The sequence below is a fragment of the Marmota flaviventris genome, chromosome 9 (genome assembly GCF_047511675.1).
Source record: "Marmota flaviventris isolate mMarFla1 chromosome 9, mMarFla1.hap1, whole genome shotgun sequence".
Lineage (NCBI taxonomy): Eukaryota > Metazoa > Chordata > Mammalia > Rodentia > Sciuridae > Marmota > Marmota flaviventris.
In genome coordinates, this window is record NC_092506.1 from 22,919,662 (window position 1) to 22,932,030 (window position 12,369).

Consider the following 12,369-nt stretch of genomic DNA (forward strand, 5'->3'; position numbering starts at 1 on the left):
AATAGCAGATCAAGGATGATCCCATTTTGTATGAGTGACAGTATCCTGAGTGTCCATACTGTGTATGGGCATCTATCCATCCATCCATCCATCCACCCACTGTTCTATTCGTATGTGTCCAGAAATGCATTAACATCATAGTTACTTTTAAAAGCATAAACCATCTTTAAAAGCAAAATTAATAAAGTGATTTTAATATAAATAAAGAAGTAAAGAATCATAGGTCAAGGAGCTGGGACTTTTAAAATATCCTCTTTTATATGCTAAAGAGAAAGAGATTAAAAGAGAGACAGAGAGGGAGAGAGAATTAAATGCTAAGGGTCACATAAGCTGTTGTGATCTGAGCCAACATTCATCCTATTCCAGGTATTCTGATTTTCTATTAGGAATTCAAGCAGTGCAGAAGAGGATAAAGAAGAAAATTTGAAAAAAAAAATCACACCCAGTTCTTCTGTCTAGAAATAACCATCATTACCACAAGGAGAACATCATTCCAGACGCTTTTCATCTGGGTGTAAGAATCGGTGGATGGATGGATGGTCAAGTAGATACATAGAAATAATATCATAAAACAGAAAGGGATTGTATGTACTATTTACTAACAAATACATTCCATTTAATCCCTCAACTATAATATTGTTCAAAGTGACATAAGAAACCAGTTGCAGAGCTGGCAGTGAAACCCAGATCTTTAAAGGTGAGGGTCTGTATCCTGAAGATGGTGTGTTTCTCTAACACACATACTTTACATTAATAACACAGCCCCACCTGCACACAGGTACACGTGGCCTACCAGCCCGCTGATCCTACATCTAAGGAGTGAATCTTGCCTGCACCCACTGAAGAGATTTTCCTCATCTGGCTTGTCATCCCCTACTCTGACACGGAAGTTCTCATGCCGGGACGCTGGAGCATGCATGAGAAAGATTTCAAAGAGAAGGGCAGTTGAAGGCAAGAGGATAGGGAGAGGAAGAGGGTTAGGCACAATGATGTGCATCCTGGGGTCGGAAAGGGATGACAGGCAGGCGCAGAGCATACACATGCACTACGTATAAAGGGAAGAAAGCTGCAGATGGTGTAAGATGAAAGAAGAGCATCTGGTTTCTACTCTGACGTCCACAAAAAGATAATTTCCTACTATCATATCCTGGCCTGAACAGAAATGGGGAGGCAATAGGATCGAATCAAGTTCAAGGAGACCAAGTTTGATTCACTTGTAAAAGCAAGTCAAAACAAGATTAAAAAGGAGCTTTTCTCAAGAGGCCTATGTCTGTTACGCCCGGGCAAGACAGTGTGTGGACCCCTGACAGATCCAGCCACTCCAACACTAGCAATCTCTGTGGTGGGGCCGGAGGAACCACCTTCCCTGAGGAAGCAATTCAAAAGGATCACAAGTGACGCAGGAAGCCAGACGCGTGGGACACATAACTCTGGGTGAAGACACTGGATATCTGGAGCTCATCCTTTCCCCCCAAGTGATGAGCCTTCTCCACCCCAGGAGGGACACTTTGCGGCACACACAACAGCAAGAACCCAAGAACCTGGCTACATTTTGGAGGGCACTGACCCACTGTGTGGGTACCCAGAGTTCCATGGAGAAGCCTACCTAACGAAAAGCCTCAGACCACTCCTGGTCTCCCACTTCCTCTCTGATCTGGCACCTGGGGAGCCTCGTGGTCTCCCTTTCTTGCCCATCATTTCTGGCACCCAATGCTGCAATCGCAATATGTTCCCCAACATTTCCAGTTTGTACCGTGCACCCACCACTCCACACCTCTATTGTGGTGTTGCCACAGCCAGGCATGCCTTTATTCACTATCTTTCTATCAAAATCCCACTCATCTGACAAAGCCGAGTTCACAGACTCCCCACCCCCTGAGCTGCCGTCAGAATTAAGCATTCCTTCCTTCCTTCCAGCGCCACAGTACTTGCTTTGACCTCTACTTAGTACCTAATTGATTTTGCCTTGAATTAACTGCTGTTTAAATCTGTCAACTCAAACCTGTCCTTATAGGTGGTAAGTGAAGGAGCATTTATGGAACACCTAATGTGGGTGCCAGGTATCTTCTTAGCCATCATCTGATTGTCCTGTGTTGCTATTATGGAGCAGAATGCTCATAGGTTATATGTGTTGGCCGTGTTAGTCCATGAAGAAAGGGGGAAGATGAGAGGTCACTAAAATATGTCTCTTTTGGGGACTTGATAACAGAAATGAGAAAGAGTTAGACTGATCATTCCAACTGGATGGCACAGAGACAAGAGGGACAGATATTTAGTCTTGATAAGTCTGTTTTAGAAACATGCCCTAGTCAGAAATGACATCATCTTTTTTTCTCTGCTTGTTTTTGTTTACCCTACCCAGAATCTCAACACCCTGTCTCCATTCTGCTCCGCATCAGAGCCTATCAGGCCAGATAGTTCGAACCCCAGACTAGCCACACGTTCACTTCCTTCTGTGGACGTTTGGCAAAATGGTGCCCTTTACGCTGCCTCAGTTTTTTTTGTGTGTGTGAACTAGGGAGTTTGGGCTGAAGGGTCTTGAAGGTCTCTCACAGTTCTACAAAAATCTTAGGATTCTATGTTGAAGGAGCATATACAAAAGGAGTTCGGGATTGGCTCATTCTTCAGGCCAACTTGCAAACACTGATATGGAAATTTAAACAGGGCAACAGTGTAGGAGAACAAAATTCTCTCTCTTGTGCATGTGACAGTGTGTGTATTCTGTGAATGTTTCCTGTGTGTGTGCAAGAGGAGAAGACTGGAAGCTGTCAATCCATCAGAATATATTATGTTATATTATATTGTTTTTTGGAGCTGGGGTATAACTCGATGGCAGAACACTTGTCTAGCGTGTGTGAGATCTTGGGTTCGAACCATCATTTTCTGGATAGGGCATTTTCTTTTCTAAAACAGACTTAACAAAAAAAAAAAAAAAGAAGAAGAAGAAGAAGAAAGAAAGAAAGAAGAGAAAAAATTGTTCCTATCTAAATTGTTTCTACGTATATATCTAAATAACAAAAATATTGCTTGTTTATTCCCCACTAGGAATAATTCCCCACTTGTTTAATCAATAAGGATTTATTTTAAATGCATTAATCTTACAGTTAAGGATCACTTAAAACCCCACAGACCTACAGAATCCAATGATCACATAAACGACGAAGTTCTCCTCATTTCCTTCTAACCCCTGACTAATCATCCAGAAGATGTTCTGCTGAATAAACTAACAAATAACTCCATAGTGCCAGGTCAACTTTTGCACGAAACCAAGCATGCCACAGTTGAGTCCAGTCAGATCATCAATGAAAGCACACTGCTCGTTCACTGATCTAAATTCAACATTATCCATTAGACTGAAGTACACGCCCCCTCAGATAAGTTTGGGCGAAAAGATGCAACTAACATGCAAGGCGAATGTACATGTGTACCATACCATAAACTCCACTGGCAGAGTCACCATAAAAGCCAGAGACCCTTCAGCTGGATGTTGGTGGAAGCCACCACAGATCTCCCCAGAGCTCCAGGGCACAGAAGCCTTTAACCCCTTTGCTTGTCATGGAAACCCCAGAAGAAGCAGGGCTTCCACTCCACAAGATGGGGTTCAGAGTCACACATTTATTTATAGCAAATGCAGCTCTGATAGCAAGACTGCTTTACCTGAAGCCATATAATAGCAGGTCCCAAATGTAGAAAACCACAGTGGTGGCAGAAAAGTGGTTCTGACTACATAAGGATCATTAGTTTGCTTTAAGTAAAATTATTATTGACTCTGTAGGGGGAAAAATTAAGTAAGAAAAAGTGGGGGGAAAGGAGACAAAAACAATTATTTTGATCAGGTACTTTTGGCAAGATGGGGACTGGAGAATGTAAAATTCTGAAAAAAGAGAAAATATTCAGAAGAAAAATGAAAAGAAAAACCAGTGACTAATGAACTTCACAGAGTAAATTATTTTTAAAGCAAACATAGAAAATGGGGGCTTTTCTAAAACAGGGACGATTCACCTACATATGGGCAGTTTATTAGCTCTTAGCTCTTCATTTTGATCTGCTTGGGTTTTGTTTTGTTTTGTTAGTTTCATTTTGCAGGGCTGCAGGTTGAGGCCAGGGCTGGTGGGTGCTAGGCAAGCCCTCTACCACCAAGCTACATCCCTGACCCCAGTTCATCAGCTTGTAGAAGGACTACCTAAAATCCAGACTGGAGCCAGCACAGCTTAGAAATCATTGTTGTTACACAAAACAATTTTTAAAGAGAAAGAAAAAGGAAAAGAAAATCAAATTGGTTCATAAAAATTTGAGCAAAGAGTTCAATAAAATGTTTTTAAGATTCAATTTCCTCAGAAAAATATATAGTCTCTCATATCTTTCTTAAGAGTATTTTTCACTGTGTTAAATTCTTTTCCTAAAATCAAATATATATTTCTATTTGCTGAGGATTTTCCCCAAAAGAATATTTCCCTCCAAAAATTCAGTGTATTAATAAAGCAAAATTAACCCCAATCTCTTATTCTGTTTTTGTTTTTTTTCCAGAAATTGTTAGCATTTTTTTTTCCCCTGAAAGAAGTCTCCTTACTTTTTTTTTTTTATTCAGGACATACAAAAATGGTTACCACTTTTGCAAGAATTGTGTATTATGTAGTAATTAAGATTTTTAAAAAGTTAATCATCTTTATGACTCAGAAAGTCCTTAATTCAATCATCAGGGTGAAGGATGCACTGGCCTTTCCCGTGTTGGTCCTGTTGCTAATTTAAAAAAAAAAAAAAAAGGATTTTCTTTTTCAGAGAGTACTAATTTGTACACTTAACCAAAATATGGTAGCAAATTTAATAGTAGTAGAATTCTAATAAAATTGATGTATCAATTAAAATATTTCTTGCGATTAAAATATGGGCTCATGCAGATGCATTCCTGCAAGAAGATAGTGGCACAGAATTTCATTTGATGTTTATATGGTATGTTTAAACTGACATCAAATAATACTCCAATTTAATTTCTTATGGTCAGATTTTTTTTTCTTTCCTTTTTTTATATTGTATTTTTTTCTTTTAAAATTTATTCTGGCATTTCTTTCCTTTTTTGTTCATTAGCAATAACTTTTAATAATAAAATCACAGTAAATAATGTTATAATCACATTGAAAATTATATTACCAACTGCTTTCCTTCCAAGGAGCTCAAGGTAGTTTGCAAAGATAAAATCAGCTTTCTTTCTCTTTTCACAGGATTTAGAAATTTGACAACTGCAGGTTGTAGTTGTTGTTGTTTTTATGTTATTGAAGCTAAACTATTCTAGATAGTGTCTCTCCTGGGTTATAGTCAAGATTTCCCTATATTTAAGGCTGGAGATTACAATTTTATTTAAAGATATTTTGGTATAGCATTGTCAGATTATAATTGCACAATTCAATCATCAGCCTTTTTAAGGCAGCAAAAAGGATTCTGAGGTTTACTTCAGATTTGAGGGTACTCATTATCCTATGTAAAAATATTATTAATTTTTAGTTTGTTTATGTGGCACATAGGCTACACTTTAATTTTAAATAAAACTCAGAGGAAATTACATCTTCTGGTATACTGGCCAGTTTGAGCTAGCATGGGACTATTTTCACGTTAGTTTGCTTCACATACAAATGGGTTAAGTTTGACCTAGGTGAGAAAGAGGGGTTAGGATCTGTCCGTGTGTGTGTGTGTGTGTGTGTGTGTATGAGAGAGAGAGAGAGAGCGCACACACGTGTACAAGTAAAAGATCCACTGAAAACCAACAACATGTAGACCCAAACTATAGAGCATGCAAATTTTTCATCACATCACTGAGCTAAAATGGTGGAGTGAGCTCCCTGGATCTCTCCTTACCCTGTCACCTCTGAGTTACTTCCTAGCTGATGATCTCCCTCTGAACATCTGTGGTATTTCCTCCTTCTTCTATTCTCCGTCAAAGTACATTAGCCTCCACAAGTGTGTGACATTAAAAAATAAATAAATAAATAAATAAATCCTGACCTCCCTTGTAGAGGAATGAATAGGCATGAATTCGGGTTCTTTCAAGATACCTTCCTCCATTTAAAAAAGAGCTCTATAAGCCATGTTTTCCCCACATGGGTAAAGACTGGTATGTGGGTGCAAAGACTGTACCCCAGGCCATAGCTGTCTGCTCATGACAGCGAGGAGAAAGAAGTAAGGGATGTACAATTAATTTCATCGTCTTAATCGCCTGGTGTCTCCTCTTGTCTTTTCCAATGCAGACAGACAGCACATTTATATGCAACAGGTGGGTGAGCCCAAAGCAAGGTATGAAGAACAACTAACATTTGTAAGTTTAGGAAAAAATTTTAATTGGGAGCAATTCTGAGACCTGGGTTTTTAAACTTTTTAAAAAAAATTTAATTGTTTAAATTATAATGATTTCTGGAAAATAATTGTATAAACTTAACAATAAATAAGTTCATAAAAATAATTTATAAAAATAAAAATAATTTCATAAACTTCACTACTTTCATAATGTGTTTCCTCAAGAAACTGTCAGAATCTATCACTTTAATTTATGGAGGCCCTCTTGCATTTAAAACAATTTCTTCTGCCAAAAAAACAAGCAGTAAATAGTTACCATTTATTGTATGTATAATCCCTTTTTAAATATTATAAATAAAACACCCTATTCTGATGTACTAAAGTCTACAAACTTTATAATCTACATATTCAGAAAGCATAAATAAAGATGAAATCAATCTAGTGCTAAAACAAAAACTCTTAAAAATTATGGTAGCAAAAAATGCTCTCAGTTTAAAATTGTATCTGAAAAAATATTTTGACCAAAAACTATATTTCTAATTTTAACAAAAACATTTAAAAAAAATTATTTTCAAATGAAGGAATGAATTTAAGTAGCAGAAAGTGGCATCTCTCTCTCAAATAATCATATTAATGGATGATCACATAACTGTCTATGGAAAATTACATTTTCTTTGGGTTACATGAAAAGTTAATATTTTATAGTAATTTATAAAATAACTACTTAGATATTTGAGCTTTGGTTAAATAATGATCTTTACTGGGATAAATTATTTGTAGTGTTGTACAATGGATTAGCCAGAAAAAAAATACAAAAAAAAATGAAACATAAAATTTCATTTTAAATCTCAGATTAACTGAGAGGCAACTCACTGAAAAAAAAGATTTTAAATTATAAAATGAAAAACAATCATGTAGTTCATTTAAAAAGGGTTTTTTTCCCTTTAAAAAAAGGTTTTCTTTTCTCTCAGAATTCTACAGCATCATTAAAAAAAAAATTCAAAAGCTAAGAGCTAATCCTCAAAAAAAACCCCATAAGCTTATATTTGTATTTTTTAAATGCTATTTGTTATTTGGAGTTATAGCCACTGTTTTCGTGAGTGCTTCATATATAAATGCAGATATTTTTATATAAAACTACTTGAGACAGTTTTTTTTTCTGGACATACTTTCTAAAGGATAATTTTGGAAAGGAATATTTATAATTTGAAGTGTTTTATAAACCTGCAAATACAGGAAAACACTAGGTTAGAAATCTCTTTATATAACAGTCTGAAAGAAATGTTTGTTTTATAAACATTGAACAAATTCTAATTCAGGAAACTCAATAAAAATGTTTTCTCTCTTTTTAAATTTCTATTATAAATTAGAGTTTCTGTGCTCCATTATCTATATATACGTTAAAGTATTTTAAAAATTAGGCATAAAGAAATTCACTAACTGAAAACTGTTTTCCTCTTTTATTTACATATTATTTCTTTAAATATGGTGTTAAGGTTTAGAACTGGTGAAAACCTAAAGGATAACGTTTGGAGGGCTATATCTAATTCACCTCTTCCTTTTAAACTAATTAACTGGCTGCCAATTTATTTACAGACCTTTAATCAGCCCAGAGTGACTGGATTTTTCAGATAATTTCATTTTGATTCACAGAACCACCCCCCCTTGCTTGTATTCAGTGTTTTTGCTCTTTTTGTTGTACCTGTCAAAATACTCGTTACCCTCTTTCAAAAGGGGGAAGATGACCCCTTCACAAACAAACAAAAAATCACTCATTCCTTTGAAACAAATAGTGAAACTATTTCTTGTCCTGATTTTTAAAAAATTTTAATTTTAATTTTTTTTATCAAACCTAAAATCTAGTCTTGAAGATGAGCTGCAAGGGTTGGGGATAGAGTGCTTGTCTCACATGTATGAAGTCTTGGATTTGATCCCCATGAATTGCCCCTGGGGATTGTGACTCCCTTTATAGGGTTAACCCAAGTAATTGCCAGTTGATTTATTAAAGGTTTGATGTCGAACTAAGTTGTTGCAATTTAACTGACCAAAATCCACTACTTGAAGGCCAGGAAGCCCTGAGCAAGCTCCCTGATGCTATCACTATTTGCTTGGCTCAAAACACAACACCTGAAAATTCTCAGTTAGGTCTAGACACTCATGGGGATCCCTTGACTATAGATCCTTCCTCTCCCTTCTGACTTTTGACATTCACCTTGCTGCTTCCTCATTCCTACCTGAACTCCACCACTCCAGGACTGCATCTAGACCTGCACCTGGAGGAACCTGTTTTAACATTACAGTTAACATCAGTGTTGTTCATGCCACAAGCCCCAAAATCCGGACAATCCACTCACAGACATCTCATTTCTTCTCCCCCAAAATCTCACAAAATCAGTACTTTCAATATCCTCACTTTACAGGTGAGGAAACCAATTCAGAGATATCATTTATTCAAGGGTGTGCAGTTGCCAAAGGCAGCACCTGTCTCACTGGTCTCAAGTGCCCATTCTCTCGACTATAAGGGCCTACAGCTTCCTTAAGTTAGACTATCCTCCTCCTCTGAAGGCTGCAGTCAAGAGTTGGCAATCCTCTAGGCTGTGTTTGACATGCCCCCGGACCACTAACTTCCATTTATGATTTTTTTTAAAAGAAAAAGAAAGAAAAGATATCAAGTAAAGGTAATGGCTAGGCTGCTGTGAGTTTAATAATAGAAAATTACAATACAATCCCAGCTACTCAGGAGGCTGCGGCAGAAGGATTGCAAGTTTGAGGCCAGCCTCAGCAACTTCGTGAGACCCTGTCTTAAAATTAAAAAATAAAATGGAAAAAAAAGGGGGCTGGGGAGGCAGTTCAGTGGTAGAGCATCCCTGGGTTCAATCCCCAGTACCACACAAAAAAAAAAAAGGTGGAAAGGTACATAGGGAAGTCTCTAATTTCTATGAAAATTAAACTAAATAAACAAAACAAACAAATAAACAAATAGGTCTTCCTTTTCTTTGGAATGGCCTCATCTTCCTATAATCACTACTGAAGTTTACAGCCAAGACATTCACACTTATATAAAAAAATAAATAAAATAGTCTGCTAGGACAAGTGAAGTGGACCAAAAGGAGAAGAACAAAATTTATGGGGAGAGATAGGGGGTCATAAGAAAAGACAAAAAGGGTTTTAAGACATTGAAAAGTGAGATTGGAAAAAGGAAAATGAAATACACATGAGAAAGAAAGAAATCGTTATTTAAGACAGCAAAGAGTGTTACCTATTCTTGCCCTTCTATTTTTCCCTTACTCTTTCCTTGGTGTAATGTCCTAACCTGAATATTTAGTATTAGATATAAGCTAAAAGTAAAAGGTGAATGGCAAGAATCTTAGGTGAATCCCTTTTCCTCCTGATCAAAAATTTTTTAAAAAAAATTGAAGAGAGTTGAGAAAACAACTGTGATTAAATTCAAAAGATTTTTTTAGAAGAACACGAAAGCAAGGCATTAAAGGGGAATGAAACTAGAAAGAGATAATCTTCATGTAAGAACACATAAGGTAGGAAAAAAGATTTCCCTATCAGCTCTTCTGATTTGCTCCTGGCCTGGTAATCCTGGGCACTGGCAGGCTATGGGGCAAATGGACAGATGCTTCTAGAAAAGATTATCTTTTATCTGTCACTCCGGGAATAGCTCTGGTCCTATGGCTGCTGATTGTATGATCTAAGCCTTGTGTGACATTGCTGTAATTGCCAGGCAGGGAAAAATTCCCAACCGTAACAACAACAACAACAACAATAATAATAATAACAGCTAGCATTTACTGAGCATTGACTAGGTACAAATCCCCTTTCATGCACAATCTCACTTAGTCCTCGTCAGAATGTCATGGTGGAGGTGTTAGTATTATCCCCATTTCACAGATGAGGAAATGGAGACAATGAAAAGGACCAGTTTGTGTTTGTATGGATCTTCCTAAACCTGTCCTCCTATAATCTGACACACTTTCATATCCTCCTCTGGCCCTTTCCAAGGTGGGTCACTTTGCTTCCAGGGTCACCTCCCAGCAGTGACTTCCACTGGCTGTCCACCTTGGAAGTACAGAATAAGAGGAGTACAAAGTACAGCTTGCATCAGCATCTGCCCGGTATTACTACTAAGTGCCCCCGTGGTCTGAATGAAAAGCTCAGGTCTTCTTCATTTCAGGGAAAAATTTGAGGTATAGAGGTAGAGGAGGAAAACACTCTGAAAGATTCAGAACTTGTGTGACACCTTTGCCCACTGACCTCTCTGTGTCTATGCTGAACCTTGAAGACTTCTATTTTCTCCTTTGTGAAAGACTTCAACAGAACTGCCTGTCATAAAGCCCTTTGATCTGCTACGTGGAGTCTACCGACCTCAGAGGGCCGGAACTGGGCTGGTCATTGAGAAGCCCAGGCATCCCTGGCCTGTCTGGCTGTGATCTTGCCTTGTGGTCAAAATCACCCAAGGAAATCCGTCTTTGCTAGGAGCCCTGATCTTGTGACCTTAGACTGTCCAGCTCCAAGACAAACCTCTCTTCCTTCTACCAAACTGCCAAACTTTGTCAAGAACACTTAATCTAAAAGATGGATCTTCTCCTCAAAATTCTGCTGGACCAAGGTGGTTTTATATCTCCAATGCCTACAATAAGGCCTGATATATAGCATCAGATTCAGTAAACATTTGTTCATAAATGGTCAACATTTGTTGGGTAGATAAATGCCTGAATAGAAGAAGTCTGAGCTCCATAGCACCTAACTTAGAGATGGAGAAACTGAGGTCTAGAGGTTGCTTCTTCATAAACCCAAGCAGTCAGAGGGGGATGGTGTCGGCTCCTCTAATTCTTTCCTTTGTAGTCTCTTTTGTTTTGCTTTTTAATGTATTCATCTCTTTACCCATTTCTTTTTTCTTCTTCCCATTCCATTTCCTTTTAAGCAGAAAAACGAATCTTATCTCCTACTTCGACATTGTCAGAAGGTCATCTCCCAGAGGAATGGGAGGGATGCAAAGGGCCGGAGAGTGGATGAAAAAGGCCACCAGAATTACCTATCTGTGACAGTCGACGCACGGCCACTATTCCCCCATACTGGGGGCACAATAGTACAGCATCTGCATGGCTGTCAGGGGTGGAAATGCGTGAGGCTGGAAGAGTGAAGTTAGAACTAGGGGTTGGCAATAAATCTTAAAACTGACCACGGCAAGCAGCTAGATCTGCAGGCGGGACCTATAGCATGCCTGAGGGATGAAGAGGCAACAGACCTCCCTTGGTGTGACAGCTCCCAGGGGCTTTCCTGCTTACGAGGGAGGTGCTGGGAGAATTCCAACTTGGTCTTCCTACCCTCTTAGTAGCTCACAATTGAGCCCAGCAAGCAAAAAGGATGAAGATCAAACTGCCACCGAGGAGAGGAATGACAGAGAGGGACCTAGGACCATGGAGCTGTTTCGTGCTGGCAGAGGTTTCGGAAAGAGCCCAACACTGGGGTTCTATGACACAGCAAATTTCTTGTGCCAATGATTTCCTCAGCAGATAAAAGGTAACATGGAAACCCTGAGGCCTAGGCTCTATCTAGGGGACAGGCAAGAGCAGTTCCTAACCTTCTATTGATACCCCCAGCATGTCGATTGCTAGCAGAAGAAACTTTCTGTAAACTCTTCTTGGAACTGGCACTCTGCATGCAAGTCATTCTGGAAGGGATTCTGTTCTAACAACCTAGATTGTGCTTATGTCTTTTCTCTGTTATCTGGTAGTGATAGGAAATATTTAATGAACAAAAAAAGAACCCAGAGTAGACAATAAATAATGTGAGTTAGGCCCCCAACTGTGTGACCTTGGTAAAATCACTTAACCTCTGTGAACCTGTTTTTTTATCTATAAAATGAAGCAATTAGATATATGTATATAATCTATAATTCTTTCCAGCTTTTTCATGCTACGTATTGTATCTAAGTTTGAAGTTTAACCATCAATAGATTTTTCAAACATATTTTAAAAAGATTACCCTTCAGGCAAGAAACTTACCCCTCCCCAACATTATTTTCTTAGGTTTTTTTCTCACAGTGCAACTGAAATATCAATAAGGGGTGGA